Source organism: Drosophila pseudoobscura, chromosome X (genome assembly GCF_009870125.1).
Source record: "Drosophila pseudoobscura strain MV-25-SWS-2005 chromosome X, UCI_Dpse_MV25, whole genome shotgun sequence".
NCBI lineage: Eukaryota > Metazoa > Arthropoda > Insecta > Diptera > Drosophilidae > Drosophila > Drosophila pseudoobscura.
In genome coordinates, this window is record NC_046683.1 from 34522096 (window position 1) to 34529328 (window position 7233).

General features: G+C 37.8%; 1 long non-coding RNA gene across 1 annotated transcript; it reads right to left on the reverse strand.

The window, feature by feature from the left end:
• Positions 1 to 5903: 5903 nt before the first annotated feature.
• Positions 5904 to 6491, reverse strand: LOC117184963 (uncharacterized). The gene is made up of 2 exons (XR_004470441.1): positions 6399 to 6491; positions 5904 to 6343 (listed from the first exon to the last, which is right to left on the reverse strand). It is a non-coding gene; the product is annotated as an uncharacterized lncRNA (long non-coding RNA).
• Between the last annotated feature and the right edge of the window lie 742 nt (positions 6492 to 7233).

A 7233-nucleotide genomic window follows, 5' to 3' on the forward strand; every position in this document is an offset into this window, starting at 1 on the left:
CTGACGAGTGCGACAAGATCGTTTATGCTGTACGCGGCTACCCATTGCCTCTCTGCATTTTATATAATCTGCGCTTTCCGCTTTCTCTGCGCGTACAAAGACCTCAAGGGAACCAAAACAAAAATAAGAGAAAAGTCACTGTTCCCGAATTTGATCGAATTAGGATTCGAATATTTGAAAATGTGAGCAATGCTTTAACGAGAAAAAAGAATTCTGAGCTGAATGGCAAAAGCTAACAAAATATAAACTAAGAAACTACTCGCAATTACGACATGGGATAATTTTAAAGCCAACCCAGCTAAAGAAGAATTTCATACCGCCAGAGCGAAAGGAAAAACTAACAAGGAACCTACACAGAAAACGAAAATTTGGAGCCGAAACTGCCGACTTATTATTATACGTAAACCGACGGAAATTCCCTTGCAGAAATTACTGCATAGCCGAGGAATTGGAAGCATTAAAAAGAGAGCGCCAGACCTCAAATCTAATGATGTAATTTTTTTGATACAAAGCGCGGCCCTTAATGCTCATTGAGGATCATAATAATTGACAGAGATTGAAAATATTATCTATGCGAATATCTGAGATAAAGAAAAACAAAAATACTCTTCTTGGAAACATTTTAGTCTTGTTTTGACAAAGTGTTATTAATATTAGTTGGCTCTTACTTCAGCATTTAGCATTTAGATAATTGCATTTTCGCAAAACAGAAAAATCTTGTTGTGGTTATTAAACATCAATTTTTATTAGTCTTAGTTTGCGGCGAGATTTGTTAAGAAATCGCTGTTAATTTGTTTTCTATGGGATAAAAAAATGACGTAATTTTATTATTTCAGGAAAAACTAAACTTTCTTAAATTACCATAGGCTCTTAATGTGTTGAAGGTCGAGATGCTTAAATTACTTATTACAGTGAATAAGCATCATTTAAGATGTATGTATGTTTTTTTATTCTGTTATATTTTCACCGGAGCAATTGGTGGTGGAGGCTAAACAAAAGGCCGCATAACATTCCTTATTGAAAATCAAGCCAAAGTTCATCCTCTTCTTCCCGCTCTACTTTCACCCATCCAAAAAATTAGCTTATTTTCTTTTCAGAATTTTAAATAGAGTCCTACTCATAAAGCTCAGCACTCTCCTCCTGTGGTTTCACATATTAAACCCATCTTATTGTATTGCCGAGAAATGGCACAAAACCGATATCTTCATCTCCGAAGTTTAAGCAGGTCGGTATCAAAGTTTAGAAGTGACTGTTCGCCTCCACGTGGAGGAGGCGCTTTGATTGCAGTGGACTCCAACTTCACATCGAAACATTTCTCTATCCAAGTCAACAAGACCTGGAATTACTGTGTGTAACATTAAATCTTCCCGGTTTTTCTATCCTCATTGCTTGCTCCATCTTCTGATATCACAATATACGAGCAGCACATGTCTAAATCAGATATGGACTTAGACGAGTCTAACAACTTTTTTCTTATGTGAGGACATTGTAATAAGTGTGATAATAATAGTAATAATGTGATAATAAGATAACTTCAATTCTTGGAGCGTCTGCTCCGCAGTGTTACTTTATTCCGAATGATTCTTATAATTTCATGTTGGGTTCAGCTAACCCGAAACATGCAATGCTTATATCTATGTCTTATATTTATGTGTAAGTATATTGGTGTATGCATATTTGTATGAATGTACATGCAGAAGGCATATACATTGGAATGCTCATTTGACCACTTGGAATATATTGCCGACACTGCAGTTCTCACGCTGCAGGCCAGTCCACATATAAGGGACTGATCGTATTACGGCTCTTGAGTGTGGTTGTGTTACGTAAACATTGGGACAAAGTGTCTTTATGTTTATGAGCGTGATACCAAAGACTATACAATACCAAGATGTTGCATGAGCGACCAAAAAGCTGTTCTATGGTGGGTCCTAACATTAGAACCCAAAAGGCACGAGGGAGCGCGCGGGGTTTCAATTCCCTTTTCGCTTGTACTTCGTCTCTACCGCGACCCCGCTGCCCATCGGTTTCGTCTGTTCGGCCATTCTGGACTCTCGAGCCTCAGCACCGTCGAAGCGGTGGTCGCGGATCGCCGATGTCTTTGGAGCGGCACAGTGGGACCTTTGGCCGTCTCAGCTTGCTAAATTAGTTAGTGAATATGAGATCAATAAATATTTGCACACTGAAAAAACTTTGAGTGCTTATATCTCCTAAACTAAAACTATCTTGAAAATTCGATTGGAGAATTCTCTATTAGATGCGTACATTAAATTTATCTAAAGCACTCATACAATTTTTTTTACTATTTCGGCCGAGTCCCCACTGTGCCGCGCCAAAGACATCAGCGACCACGCTTTTGTATTCTTTCTCTCGAGACACACCGACTCGACGCTGACCGAGATTTTGACGAAGCCGAGTAGCATTTCGGAGGCGAAGGTAGCGTAAAAGACAATTGAAGTAATAGCCCCGCGCGCCCGTACCATGAAGCGTCAAACGAAAATTGAAAAAGAATTTGTTCCTCATGCAACATCTTGGTATTGTATAGTCTTTGGTGATACTCTACATTAACTTTAGGCATATGACCACTTGACATATTGTATACACTACAATACGGTGGGCATATGCCTATTTGGCATACAACATACTACACTTCCCTTTTTAGAGAAATAACGTAATATAATTATGTAGTTATTTTGAAAAAATTATGTTTATTTTTTTTTGGATATCTTGTATGTTGATTATCTCTTTTTTTTAATATTTGGGTTCATTGATAAATAACTTCTTTTTTTTATTTTAATATATTTGATTTACTTTAACTCCATTCAACTTTAATTTTTCATTCGACCTTCCTAGAAGAATTTAAATTTTCTCTATTTTATTCCCATTTGTTTTTTATTATATATTTCATTATATTATATATATAGTGACATATCTATAGTCCATGCTCCGCATACCCTTGTCTATGTCTATTACCCTGCACCCACAATACTATAAACAATCCGACACCCTCAGCTTCGTACCCCCATAAACAATCTCACGCTCGAAATGGACCACTCGTAGCCGATTGCAGGCAATGTAAACAAGCACCCTAAGCTAGAAGTTGAACATAAAACAATTGATGCCGCACTAGAATCACGCCTCTCTTCAGAGATCAATTACTAATCGATTCTCAAGAAACGCGCCATCCTAGCTGACCAATCAGAGGCCCTATTCTCAGCCACTCCAAAGTAATGCAACACCGATCATACGCAGCGGAAGCCTTTCATCAAAAGCCGCCTTTCCCACATATCGATCGAGTCACGTACTCCGAAGCCGAAGTCGAAGCCAACGCATCCGAATCCAAATCCGAATCCCAAGCCGAGCATCATGATATAAATAGTCTACATTTAAGAAGGAAAATCAGTTCTGTTCAAGACAAACGTCAATCGCGATACCGTCGGAGAACTCAACAAAGGTTAATTCCATCCAAGACATCGGACATCAGTCATCGTCGGGGAAATAACTAATCAATGTGCACTAAGTTTATGTGAAAGAATAAAATCTTTTTTAAAACGTAAACTGCAGTGTCGCATATTTAACTGGCGCAATCGGTAGGATCTCAGTTAAAAGTGAACCCTTTTTTTAAGACGATCAATTGGCGTAGTGACAGTTATAGTGCGTAATAACCTACAGTGATCAGAGAAAAAGTAACGCTAATATCAATCAGGCAAATTCCACCATACGACGGATGCCAAGAACGTCTAAGTTCGTTCATAAGCAGGATTGAGTACATCTCCGGATTGTACCCAACAGAAGACCGCAGACAACAAAGCATCATGTACGGAGCCACTGAGGGTCAACTGTGCGGACGAGCACAACTTTTATCACAGAGCCTTCAACCCAACACATGGAGTGATGTAAAGGAAGCCCTAATCAGCAAATTCAACAACCACACTCCATACGAGACGCTACTACAACAATTACACGATACCAAATTCAATGGGAGTATTCGTAAGTTCATAGAGGAACTAGAAATGAAGTCAAATGTTATAGTGAGTAAACTAAATCTGGAAACTAGCGCAGAAAATAAGACAATCTTTAAAAACGCTCTGGAAAATGCCACCAGACATACCATAGAGGATGCCCTACCCAATAGACTGTTCATTATTTTAGCAAAGAAAGACATTTCTACTATGGCTAAACTAGAAAAGTCAGCTCAAGAGTTAGGAATCTACGAAAATTTCGTAAACGATAAGAAGAATCACGAACACTCAAGAAATGGAAATAACAATCGTAGGAACGTTGGAACTTACCCTCGCTATAGTAGTAACGATTATAAAAATCAAAACCCAAGTACTTCCAGAAATAATCATGGATCGAATCGAAATAATTCAGGAAATAATGAATCCCACTAACTATCAAATCAATCAGACTCAGGCAGGTAGCAGTGCACCGAATCAGCCAGTCAAACGATCTAGAGAAAATGGGTGTACATTTTCAGCAGAGTGCCTCGGAAGAAATCGAGGAGGACCATATATAGAAATAATCGTAAATAATACAAAATTAAGAGGTATCGCGGACTCGGGATCGTCAATAAATATAATAAAAGAAAACTATACAGATTCCAAAGTCGATAGCGACAACCTTACCGTCCATACCATCAATGTACCCGTCCGTCTGACTCAGAGCATTACACGTAATGCAACCAAAAACTGTCCAACAAAACAAAAATCTGACTCAGAGCATTACACGTAATGCAACCAAAAACTGTCCAACAAAACAAAAATTTTATATTCATAATTTTTCTGAAAATTATGACATACTCTTAGGCAGAGAATATTTGATGGCCAGCAAAGCCGTCATCGATTACCGAAATGAAACGGTAACGTTAGGAGAAAGGTCATACCCAATCATCTAAAGTGGAGAAGCAATTGCCGACGGCAAGACCGCACACAAAGGTGATAAGTCATCTTCAAAGGAAGATATAACTACACCTAAGTGCCTTGACCCATCTCCTGAAGGAGAGCAATACTTCGCTTCCGCATTAGAGAATGAATTAAGGGAATGTAACCAGCTAAGGTTGGAACATTTAAATGACGAAGAAAAGGAGAAACTAAAGAAAGTTCTCTATGAATTTAAGGATGTGCAGTATAAAGAAGGTGACATTTTGACCTTCACTAGTACTATAAAGCACGAAATTAAAACCCACCACGAAGATCCTGTATATCGTCGACCATATAAATATGCTCAAATACACGATCAGGAAGTGACCCAACAAATCAAAGATATGATTAGACAGGGAATCATTCGTAAGTCGAATTCTCCCTATTGTGCACCCATTGCTATGATACCAAAGAAGACAGATGCTTCAGGAAAGCAGAAATATCGTATGGTAGTAGATTATAGAAGTCTAAACGAGGTGACAATCAAGGACAAATTTCCTACACCCAGAATGGACGAAATACTAGATAAACTAGGTAGGTGCCAATATTTTACAACAATCGATTTAGCTAAGGGATTCCATCAAATTCCTATGGAACCTAGCTCAATCCCAAAAACAGCTTTCTCCACGAAACATGGTCATTACGAGTTCACTCGTATGCCTTTTGGGCTAACCACTGCCCCGGCCACATTTCAAAGATGCATGAACCATCTGTTAGAAGATTTAATTTTCAAAGATTGCCTTGTGTATCTAGACGTCATCATTATCTATTCCACATCATTGGAAGAACATTTGTTGTCTCTTAAAAGGGTCTTTGGAAAGTTGAGAGATGCAAACCTCAAACTTCAAATGGATAAGTGTGAATTCCTGAAGAAAGAAACGGAATTCCTAGGCCATGTAGTAACAACTAACGGCATAGTCCCTAAACCAAAGAAAATATCCGCCATAATAATCTTCCCAATACCCAATAAAACCACAAAAATAAAATCATTCATAGGTTTATGCAGATTTTATAGGAAATTCATCCCCAATTTTGCTAATATAGCAAAACCAATGACACTCAAATTAAAGAAACGAGCAGTCATAGACCCAACCGAGGAAAAATACGTCGAGGCCTTCGAAAAGTTGAAAGTACTTATCACCTCAGACATTCCAGATTTCAACAAAATGTTCACGGTAACAACCGATGCAAGTAACATTGCATTATGAGCAGTGTTGTCGCAAGACCACAAACCAATTTGCTATGCAAGTAGAACCTTAAACGAACATGAAATCAATTATTCAGCAATAGAAAAGGAATTACTAGCTATAGTTTGGGCAACTAAGTATTTCAGATCATACCTGCTTGGTAGAACGTTTGAGATATTAAGTGATCATAAGCCCTTGATTTGGTTGAAAAACCTCAAGGAACCAAATACGAAGCTACAACGATAGAAGATCAAATTAAATGAATTTGACTTCAAAATAAAATATTTACCAGGAAAGGAGAACCATGTAGCCGATGCGCTATCAAGAGTAAAGATTAACGAAAACCTACTCGGGGAAACCATTAATAGTGATTGTGCAACGGTCCATAGCGCGCAAGAAGATAAAACAAATTATATTCCTCTTACAGAGTGACCAATCAATTACTATAATAGGCAAGTAGAACTGATTAAAGGTAATGAGGATAAGGTAGAAACATCCCACTATTTTCACAATATACTGATAAAAATCACATATACTGAAATGACAGAATCATTAGCAAAAGATATAAGAAAGGAATATGTGTGTACCAAAAAGAGTGCAATATATTTCCATAATGAAGTAGACTTCCCAGTGTTCCAAAGGGCATTCCTGGAGATAATCAGTCCAAATCACTTCACTGAACTGATTAAATCCAGTACCAAACTGATAGATTTTCCGAACTACTCCGAATTCAAAGAACAAATATTGAAGAATCATAAAGAGCTACTTCACCCAGGTATCGAAAAGACCACTAATTGGTTTAAAGGAAAATTCTACTACCCCGATTATCAAAATTTAATCCAAAATATTATCAATGAATGTCCTACGTGCAACGTTGCTAAAACAGAGAATCGTAACACCAATCTTACCTTCGAAATTGGGCAGGTAGACGAAAAGCACTTTCAAGAGAAAAATACAGGGAGGAAAATCACCCACTATAAAACGAAATTCAAAAGAAAGAAAAAATCTAATAAAAGTAAATATGATAATTGCAGAGTACCCGAATAGAGTACTGGGAATCCGGAGCTACAACATGATTAAGATTATAATCTTACTAATGTTCACCGTCCTACAGTCTACCGGAC